Here is an 11,066-nt window from a genome sequence, read left to right as displayed (position 1 = left end):
TCCGTTACTAAGAAGCAAAAGTAAAAAAATTGCTCATGTTTCTTACTAAAATTATTTATGTGGTGGAAAAAGAAATTGTAATAGAAAAGAATAAATTTGGCTGCATGTTAGATCTGTTCCTTTGGCTTTAAACCTTTGCTGTTTTCTAGGCTCAGACTTGGAATCTCTGTACCTTTGGTAAAAGAAAGTTGCCTTTAGCCTGAAATATCCAGGAGAGCCTATTCTCCGGGCTCTGATCTTTCATGATGTTAACTCTTCTGCACTTATGTTGAGATGGCAAGTTGCAAAATAGAAAACCAACTTTGGGTTTTTTTGGAGGTTTTAGAGGGGCACCATGATTTGACCCACGTGGACAGCTGCAAGAACAAAGAATTCCAAGGAGAAAGAATTTGTACCGCAAGAAGTTTGCAACAACCAACCACATCCCTGCCCCTTTTTAGTATAAAAGCGGACTGATTTCTGACTTGGGGGAGACGGTTCTCCAGCATGTCATTCAGCCATCTTCTGGGTCTGCCAGCTTTTCAAATAAAGTCACTATTCCTTGCTCCAACACCTCAATCTCCCGATTTATTGGCCTGTCATACAGCAAGCAGTACGAGTTTCGACTTGGTAACAAGATGACTGCATTGGAGGTAGTATGTCTCCACTCTTTCCTCGTTTCCAATATGTAACATGCACATCATTTATGATCTAGTTCAAATAATTCATCAAAGACAACCACAAAAAGAAACTACACTCACCTACCTATCAACACTGAAGTCACTACCTATCAATTTTATATGCTGTTTAACAACACAACTAAAAAACCTAACATAGGGAATTGATTCCATAGAAATAAAATTATTTCTACTCCTTCAAAACCTTTTTTTCTTTTCTATTTTATTTTGTTTTGCATATTGAAAAGAAAATAAAAGACAAATCATTTTATTTCATGTATTTTGTTATAGCTACATAATTTAAATACTACAAAGATATTTAAATTGCAATAAAAAATTGTTCATATATTGTACAAAGATATATACACAATCAATGTGGATAAGGAAAGGAATGGACATTTACTAAAAATCCACTGCACATCCAGTCTTTTACAAGCATATCCTGGAATATAAGCTCTATGATCCAGGGGTCCCCCACCTGCATTCTCACTGCTGAGTCCCATAGTAATCTTCTACCAAGGCACCAGCATAGAACCACGCGATCAGTATTTTAGGTATAAATGAGGAAATTAGCTCATTCAATTCTAAAACAAAAACCCTAAAGTAAATACTGAACTTATTTACAGATAAAGAAAATTGGACACAAACAAGTACAGTTTCTTCCCCAAGTTCACAAAGCTAATAACTGGTAAAGGCAAGATTTGAACTCATCTGTCTGATTCTAAAAACTAAGGTGGAAATCCCTTTCGACTGGGGAGGGTCCAGCAGCACAGCCTATCACCCTATCTTTGTTCAGATCTAGCCTTAGACAGCCTGAGACAGCACTCCATTCCTATGGAACTTGAGGGCAAATGATAACAATAAGGATTTTATATCCAGTACTTTCTTAGGTATCATTTATATAAACTGTCAGCAGGACAGCAGAAAAACTCTGGGAAATATGAGTGGGTCCAGGGCTTTTTGCTGATTAGAATCTCAGTCTTTCAGGACAGAGTGACCTTCCCATGAGAGGCCACACGGACCTAAACTAAAGGCAGCTGAGCAATGAAAACTAGCAAGACCCTGGAACTCAAGCAAGAAGGATCCCTGCCATCTCCCACCCTGTTGCCTCTTCATCCACGTGGACACGAAGACAGAAGACCCAGGTTCTTGTCCAAGTTACACCATCATGGATTCTCACTCATAAAAAGTTACGAATCTATGCTGTCCTAAGTCCTTTCCAACTCAAATATGTTGACACCAATATGTCAGCAGAATGTCTATGCCTCCACATCCTCTCTTCTATAAGAATAGTTCTATGGCCACAAAGCAGAAATCCAATTAAAAACACCATGCACTAAGCAAGGTGAAAGTCTGTGTAAGAGACTTTGCTCTCACGCTCAGTGAATGAAAACTCAGAAAAATTGGTCCTTCTCCCTCAGCAAGTGGTAGGTAGGCTGATTGTGTGTGTGGGTGGGTGTGCGTGAGTGTGTGTAAATCAAATACAATGACTTCTGGGATCTGTACAGATTTTTTTTAAGTTACTGTCATTTCATGAGTATGAGACACCCTTTAAAGTAATTTGAATCTAGTGTTCTGAGAGAGTCTCAGGATTATTTGTTGGAGGAGGGAAAAGGAAAGGAGGAAAGAAGTAAATGAAGCAAAGGAGTAAGAATACTGCAAGGGAAAGACAAGACATTAATTTTGTTCCTACTTGCATCACAAACAAATTACGGACTGGCTTTGCCCGGATGTCCTGTAGAGCACTGAGTTGCAGATGAAGAGGTGACAGCCCATTTCTCACTGAGCTTGTGACTGTAAGTGGCATCTTATAGAAACAAATCATTTATCCTGATCAAACACTCTAGCAGCAGGCCATAATTCTCCTATTTTGAGAGATAAGAAAATAGGAGTTCAAAGAGGGTAGATAACTTGACAAAAGTCAGAGGACCAGTAAATAAGAGAGGATGAATTCAAACTCAGATCTGAATGCAGAGTCTGATCTTCCCACTCCCAGGACTGGAAAATCCTTAACACACAGACTCCCCAGCTCCCCTGCAGTGTTCCTGGCGCCAAGCATTTCCCATGGCGATGGACTCCAGTTCTCAAAGACACAGCTCTCTGTGCAGCCAATGACCTCGATCAGACCTTGATCATCTACCTGCCACGCCCACCAGGCTTCACCATACAGGTAGGAAAGCTGGCTTTCAAGTGCATACAAAGCCACCCCTGGTCTAACCTGGGCTCTTCTGGGGCTTCTCCAGCCTAAAGGCAGCCATTAAAGTGCTCAGAGTTTGTACATGAGCCACACTACCTCTCTCCATCTTTCTCCAAACCTATACTTCTTAGCTATGACCATTTTGATAATATTTTAAACAAATTTTTAAAAGCACAAAAGAAAGGATCCTGGAACAATTACTTAATACTTACAATTTTAAATGATTTGTTACAAAGTGAGTATTTACAAACCGAATCTGCCTTCCTAGGTGTCAGTTTAAACAGTTAAAAATATAATAGCAAAAAATTCTCACTTATAAAATTAACAAAAACATCAAAAATAATCTGGAATAAACTCAAAATTAATGCCCATGTTGTACATGGAGAAAACTACAGGACTGTACTGAGGGGTAAATAAGAGGTGTGAATGTAGAGACATCAACATATTGCATGGAGGAAAACAGTTTTGTAAATATGGAAGTTCTCCTAAAAATAATTCAAAACTTATTAAAAATCCCATGAATACTCTTATCTGAATTTTTTTTTAACTTGAACAAAATATTTTAGAATTCTTCAGGAATAATAAAGTCATAATAATAGCCAAGAAAGTTTGGAATGGAAGAAAAGAACAAAAAAATCACACTGTCAGATAATAATTAATTTTTACAATATGTAAGATATGGCGCTGGAGTAAGGAAGTAAGATTGACAGAAATATAGCATGAGCTCAAAAAGAGACTCTAGTGTACATAAGTATTTTGTGCATGTGGCGTTTCAAATCAAAGAGCAAATTATGAATTCAATAATTGTCCTGGGACAATCAGAGAATCACCTGGAAAGAACAAATTCTATTCCTGTCATAATGACCACAAAAAAAATTACAGATAGTGATGTAAATATTAAAATACTAATAACAGCAAATACAACTCTTTGCTCACATTAATTCAACTTCTCACTATAACAAGTACTATTATCATCTCCATCTTAGACATTAAATAAACCTACATAAGAGATATATACCATTATAAGAAAGTATTTCTAAGAATAATAACAAATATAAAACCCAAAAGGAAGACATTTACTATCTTAAGAATATTTTGAGCTACAACAAAAATAAACCTACTGAACAAAATGAGCCGAAAGAAATGACAAGGAAAAACTCTGTGATAGATGTTGATGAAGACAAGGGATTAATGTTCATAACATACAAAGAGCTGTCACAAAGCAAAAAGAAGCTTCCTCACTTAAATTTGTGCAAAGGACAAAAGGGATCATTCACTTTTCAAAAGTCAGATGGCTAATCAGTGAAAAATGCTCAATACCTCACTGGTCATCAAATGCAAACTAAAACAATGAAAAAGCACTTTTGCTCATCTTATTGGTAAATATTTTTAAAACATATTTTAGCTAGTGTCCATCTGTGGGAGAAAAAACTGTGAGCGACCTTTTTGGAGGATGACATGTCAATGGATATGTAAACTCTGAAAAACGTGTGTACACACTGATTCAACCCCACTTCTAGGAATCGTTTCGTTTAGAAAAAAAATCAGTTCAAATAGATGTACTGTTTACACTGGTGGGAAGAAAAGCTGAAGTGAAATCATATCCAGCGATAGAGAATTGGTTACATAAGTAATTCTACATTTTTCATTCCACACTGGAGAAGGAATTTCTAGTCACTTGAAAGTAGCCTGTGATGAATGTAAATGTCACATCCAGGGACTAAATTTCCAGAAGACTTAACTAAAGGCATGCTCATACAAGATCACAGGAATGTCTGTTAAAGAAAGATGCCAGTCAAACATCCTTTCTGACAGTGGAAAATGGAGAAAACTTAAGTGTCCACCATCAAGACAATGATGCGGTAAATCACGGTGAGCTGTGGGCACTGAGGGGGCCAGCGTTTCCCCGTGGCCCAGGGCCTTGTCCACAGCACTCTCCCACCAAAGGTGTCCTTGCACAAGAGAACACACCTGCACATCAGGAGACCCCTCCAGTCTATCTGAAAGGACCGGGTGAGTCTGGAGTGGGAGGACGTCTATGATATACCCCTGAGTGAATAAAGCGAGCTGCAGAAAACATATAGTATGGCCTTATTTTTCAAAAAAGCATATATACACACATATACATAGATTTCTCATATGTATGTATGTATGTATGTATGTATGGGTATATATATATGTCATAGGCACAAAGGTCATGAAATATATACACCACATTGGCAACAGCTTTTACACTCAGGAAATTAGGGGAAGGGAGGTAGGGCTCTTTCGGTACCACCACAGTTCTCTTTTCAGTATTTCAGTTAAGTACACTTGGAATTTAAAAGTTTATTTAAGCCCGAAGTAAAATGGACGATGCCTCCACAAGACATAATGCTATACTGGTCATTAAAAATCATGCCAGGAGAGATAGAATATTATAGAAAAACATGTAATAAGCCGAATGGAAAATGGAGGTCTCCACACAGAAAACAGGCACAGAGTGCTCACTGGTTTTTATGACAGAGCTGATACACACTGATGAAAAGAACAGAAAGTAGATGTTAAAGTGTTCATTATTATTTCTGAGTAGTGGGACCTGGATAGCCTCTTTTGTCCCTTTTTTCAGACTTATTATATTAAATATACATTATTTTTCATCTGAAAAAAGCATTTTTAGATGTGTAGTACCACACATTGGAGAATAATACACGAGTACTTACAGAAACAAATAACTAGGAGACACCGCAGCAGCGCCACACAATGTAGAACGGGCGATCCTGATTAACACCGTGCAGTTACATAAGGACCCACAAAGTGAGAGCACCTGCTGTAACAGGGCGCGGCCCCCTTCTATTTGTCACTTGTGTCTTCAGGGCTGAGGCAGTTCTGAGCATGGCCAGTGTCAGTGTTGGTGTCTGGATGGATGCCACTGGATGTGAGGGCACCTGCAAGCCGAGAGGAAGAACAGAAATCATCCTCTGCCTTTTCTGCCTTGTTTCTTTTTTACTTTAAAAGAGAGGCATAAATAAGATAAACTGTTTATCTTCCCTACTGAAATTTCTGTAATGAAACCGTTTTCAAACAGTTCACAACTTATATTCTGCCTATAACAGTCTTTTCATCAAAGCTTCATATTTATTAAATGTTAATTAACTCAGTTAATTAACTCCCTGTTGAAACCTTCTACTATTGAACATGAAATGCACTATTTGAAAGGACCACGCCTGCAGTGACTAGCTTGGCTGTCTTGACGGCAGTGCAGTCAGCCCCGAACATCCCGTGGCTCTGAGCTCCTGATGCTGCTAAGAGAGCACGCTGCCGCCTCAGATGGAGAGAAAGTGTGAAAGCATTTCCTGAAATCTACAGCACTGACAAAACATAACTGACATATCCCAGGCTCCTTTGAAGCTGTCATTTTCGGTTTCTGGCCAACCCTTGTCAATGAGCAGAACCACCCCATTCCCGAGCAATGGCACTCATTTGGTAAGAAGTTCTGGAGAAATTTCCAGGTATAGAATGTAAACAACTATACGTAGAACTCTGACAAAAGAAACAATGCAATACCCTGATTTTGGAAGACACTCAAAATATTCTCCTAAGCCTTTGTAGCTGGAAAGGTTGGGCTTCTCCTGAGCCACTTATTTATTTCACAGCCAATGAGCATCTCCCACAAACCCTGTTACCCTGTGTCTGCTGGAAGCATCATGTACACTCTTGCTGTCGATCTTATAAGTCACAGGGCAGAGGCGTGTGTCTCACGGCTGCAACCCTCACACAGGCTCGCCTCCTAGCCTCACAGTTTGAACTTGGCCCCATTTTCTAACCTGTTTATTTGGTATCTGTTCTTCTGTAAGCTGCCTGAAATGCTTTTTGGAACAAGTCAGAAGAATGAGTGGGTAGATAAATGGACAGATGAACAGGTGAGAGATGGGCAGACCGAAAAAGAGACTCCAGGATAAGGGGAACAAATAAAAGTTCCTGTGCAAAACCCTCTTCTAGTCAGGGAAGAAAACCACCACAGAGAAGAGTGAAGAGGCAGGAAGCTTAGGACTGTTTCCTGGATTCCATGAAAAGTCACACCAAGAGATGAGAGGGTAGAACTATAAATAATAAAAGAAAAAAAGCACACATGCTTGAAAAATATATCTACAATATGTACTTTCTAAAGAATAGATTCAAATCAGCAGGGCCCAATACCACAATCCTTGGGTATTTACAGAAATGAGAATCCCATCTCCAAACCACAAGGCATCCCTTTGGAGCACTGAGAGTCTACACGGGGTGGTCATAAAGCCATCACCGCAAAATCTATGCTATCCTGCACTTACGAGGAACGAGCAGTTGTGCACGCGTGACAGTTACACCCCACAGCACCTCTACGGGGGAGGGAAGCCTAGCGAGCCCCATCTCTGCAGGACAGAAAACCAGTCCTGGAGAGCCTAAGCCGACCTACCAGTTCTCCATCTCACAGGACTGGTCACTCCAGAGCAGGACTCGAACTCAGACACACGTCTGTAAGCACGATATTATCATGCTTTGTGTGATTTTTGTGTGTATAATACATTTGTTTCTGGCATAAAAGTATATTTAATAAATGATTGATTGTCTTGTCTATCTCATTAGCTCACAATCAATCTTTATACTGTTGAATTGTACTCTTTTCCTCTGGAGAACGGAATGGAAAGAGTGGGGGTCAGAATGAGGTGGAACTCCATTCTTTATCTGGTATCTCATCTCATCCAAGTCCCCAACCAGGGAGAAGGAGACAATGTTCTCTTCATCTTTTAAAGAGATGGCTCCACTGATGATGACTTAACCCAAAAACCAAGGCTGGGGGAAGGGCACATGTAGCAACCAGAGCAGTATCAGATGTAGGAAAGTGAAAAGAGCTCACGGGAGGGCTCAGAGGGTCAGCCTGATTTAATTTCAAACGATAAAAAATACCACACTGTAAAAATACTAGCATGCAATGGATTTGCTCTTTCTTGACATCTCGCAAGTTTCCATAGCCCACCTGTAACATTATCGTGAACCAGTGAAAGGAATAGTCTACAGAAAGGGAAAATCAATGTCACAGGCAGGCTGAAAACCAGGCTGGAGTTTAGGAAGAGAAAGGGCATAGTTAAGAATTGGGGAAAGGCTGGAGGGAAAAATCATCACAAGGACTCTCAAGTATCATCCTTCAATCATATAATCATTCATTCAAGAGAGAGTTACTGAGGTCCAATTTTGTGCAAGATTGTACACAAGGCAAAGCAAGAGCGCAGCGACCATGTTGGCAGCAAGGGGCGAGGCTAAAATACACTTCTGATTCCGGTACCTTGCACACTTGTCCTCAGTATAAAGGCAAAGAAAAAAAGTAAAATATTATTCTGTAAACTCAAAGCATTGCTGAAAAAAATTAAAGAAGACCTAAATACCTGGACAGACACGCCACGTACATTCCTGGATCAGAAGACAGTGCTCTTGGAATGGCAGTGCTCCCCAGAGTGATCCGTATATTCTACGTGGTCTCGATCACAATCCCAGTGGGCTCCTCTGCAAAAACTGATTAGCTGCTGTTATAATTCATATGGGAATTCGAGGGTCTCAGTAACCAAAACGATCTTGAAAAAGAAGAACAACATGAGAGGACTTGTAATTCTCAATTTGAAACTTTACAACTGTATCTCTAGGTGAGATTAGAGGCCATTTTTAAGTTATTACTGTGTTTATCCTTATTTTCTAAATTCTCTAGAATGAATATAATTGTTATAATAAGGAAAATAAAAAGTAAGGTATCTTTTAAAACATGCACACTGATTCATTCATTGGAAAAAATGTATTTTAACTATAAAGAGGTAAACAAATATCTAGTGAAAAAGGACTACTTAAAAACAAGAGTGCATTTACATTTTTAAGAAATTGAAAACTGAAAAGCACAAACACATCAAGTTTCTAGGGAGACAAATACAACATATTAACACTTATTTTCAAAAATTCTAATTGAACAATGAAAATTCAAGAAAGGGAAAATCGCGATTGACAGCCAAATGCAAACACATGGAGAGCAAAGGCCTAGAAATCATAGTTCCTTTAACTCTGCTACTACCTCAGTAGGGGAGGAAATTCCTCACTGAGAAGACAGTGGAATCCCATGCATAAGACAGGATACACAGTACAAACTGCGCTAGAATCGGGGGTGATTTTCTTAGAAGAATTCTAAAGTTAGAACATTGCTGAAAAACTATAAATACACTGACAGACAGATTAAAACACACAGTCATATATATTATATAGAAACATATGAAGTCTGCTCCCATGTTACATAGAAATACAAACATATTTGTTCATTTATGGGCACTGATTACTTTTTCCCAGGTAGAATATTTCAACTAAAACAAATAATCAATAATACACCCCTCTTGTCAAAACTAGTTGATAAGTTACTCTGCTATGTAATCATAATGTGCCTAAGATAGATCTAAAATAAGTGAAAAAGATCTTTGTATGGTTTCTTGAACTCTTCTCAACATTGCAAACTTAATTTTAAAATAGATCTGAGCAGTATTTCTATATTATCTTTTCCCTCGTGAAATGACCAATACAGTCTGTTGTCAAAATTCTGTCCTTACAATGATTCATGAACACCGTATCCTCACAAAACTGCTAGACAGCAAGTCACTATCCAGACACTGTGACCAAACAAACGAAACACAAGGAAGACAGTGACCCTATTCTGGAGGGCTTACCGACTGTGTCAACACCGGGGTTATTATTTGATTGGTTTGATTGGGTAGCAAAATAAAATCAATCAATTATTTTCTTCTCTGAGCATTCTGTAAGTCATGACTCTTTTCAGTGTCATGAGCAGGAAAGACTTAATCATGACTTGATTAGGTCAAATAGCAACAATGATCATCGGAGAGTGAGTAATAAAGAAGTTAACTGATAGCAATGCTTCTGCCTACATGAGACCTAAAATAAACCTACACTGATATCCGAAAGGAAAATGAGGAAATGAGGTTCCCAATGAGAAAACAAACAAACAAGAAACCAAAAAAGGAAAGACTTTTTCATTAATGATTCCAGGCAGTAGTGGAGCATGGTGGTGAGCAGCATAGATGCTGGGGACAATCATGAGGCTTTGAACTCCCACAGAACTGGGTAGCTTTGACACTCATAAGTCAGTGAAATTTTCTGCATCTCAGCCTCCTATCCATAGACTGGGGACAACAACAGCACCCGTCTCCTAGGAAGGTCCTAAGAATTAAGATATTTTATATGTAAATTTTAAATCAAATACCTCAGATTTTAAATATTGCCCCAAAAGAACAAGGAAAAAAGAAAACAGAGATAAATTTGAGTTCATCAAATTTAAAACTTCGCTTCAAAGGACACCATCCAGAAAGTGAAAAAACAACACTCAGGAGAAAATATTTTCAAATAATTTATCTGATTAGGAATTTGTATCTCCAAATAAAAAAGAGCTCCTACAATTCAACAAAAAAGACAACTAAATTAAAAAAATGAATAAAGGATCCGAAATAGTATTTTTCAAGGAAAATATACAAATGGCCAATAAGCACAATGAAACGATGTTCAAAATCATTAGCTGTAAGGGAAATCATGTCAAAACCACTAGGAGAAACCGCTTCACACTCACTACATTAGGTTATATTTAAAAAAAAGAATAACAAGAACTAATGAGGACACACAGGAATCAGAGATAGCAGCCCTTGCTGGTGAGATGTAACGCTGCGTGGCTACTTTGGAAAACAGCCTGGCAGGACTTCAGAGAGTTGAACAGTTGGTTTCTGAATGACCCAGCAATTCTGCTCTGTGTGCACACACGTAAGAGAACTGAAAACAAACGTCCACATAAAAACTCCTACAGGAATGATCACGGTGCCATTATTCATCACAGCCAAAAAGAAGAAACAAACAAAATGCCTATCACCTGATGAATGGGTAAACAGAGGGGCCCAGCCATACAGTGGAATATTATTCAGCAATAGCAAAGCATGGAGTACTGACCCAGGCAACAACGTGGACAAACATTGAAAACGTTACTCAGTGTGAAAGAAGTCAGTCACAATAGACGGTTCCATTTACATGAATTGACTCGATTTACATGAAATGTCCAGCACAGGCAAATCCACAGAGTGAGAAGAGTGGCTCCCTGGGGCTGGGGGAGGATGGGGAAGATGGGAATGAGTGCTTATACATACAGGGTTTCCTGTTAGGAGGAT

The 11,066-nt window shown here is 38.8% G+C and overlaps 1 long non-coding RNA gene across 1 annotated transcript in view; it reads right to left on the bottom strand.

Moving 5' to 3' along the window:
• Positions 1-223: 223 nt before the first annotated feature.
• Positions 224-11,066, bottom strand: part of LOC141573854 (uncharacterized) — a 29,825-nt gene continuing 18,982 nt past the window's right edge. The window contains exons 2-4 of the long non-coding RNA XR_012500182.1: positions 8,256-8,441; positions 5,556-5,780; positions 224-356 (exon numbers count right to left, since the gene is read on the bottom strand). This is a non-coding gene — a long non-coding RNA (uncharacterized LOC141573854). The remainder of the gene's footprint in view (positions 357-5,555; positions 5,781-8,255; positions 8,442-11,066) is intronic.

This window comes from Camelus bactrianus, chromosome 18 (genome assembly GCF_048773025.1).
Source record: "Camelus bactrianus isolate YW-2024 breed Bactrian camel chromosome 18, ASM4877302v1, whole genome shotgun sequence".
In the NCBI taxonomy this organism is placed as follows: domain Eukaryota; kingdom Metazoa; phylum Chordata; class Mammalia; order Artiodactyla; family Camelidae; genus Camelus; species Camelus bactrianus.
Note: the sequence above shows the minus strand (reverse complement) of the source record. Positions and strands in the feature narration are given on the sequence as shown.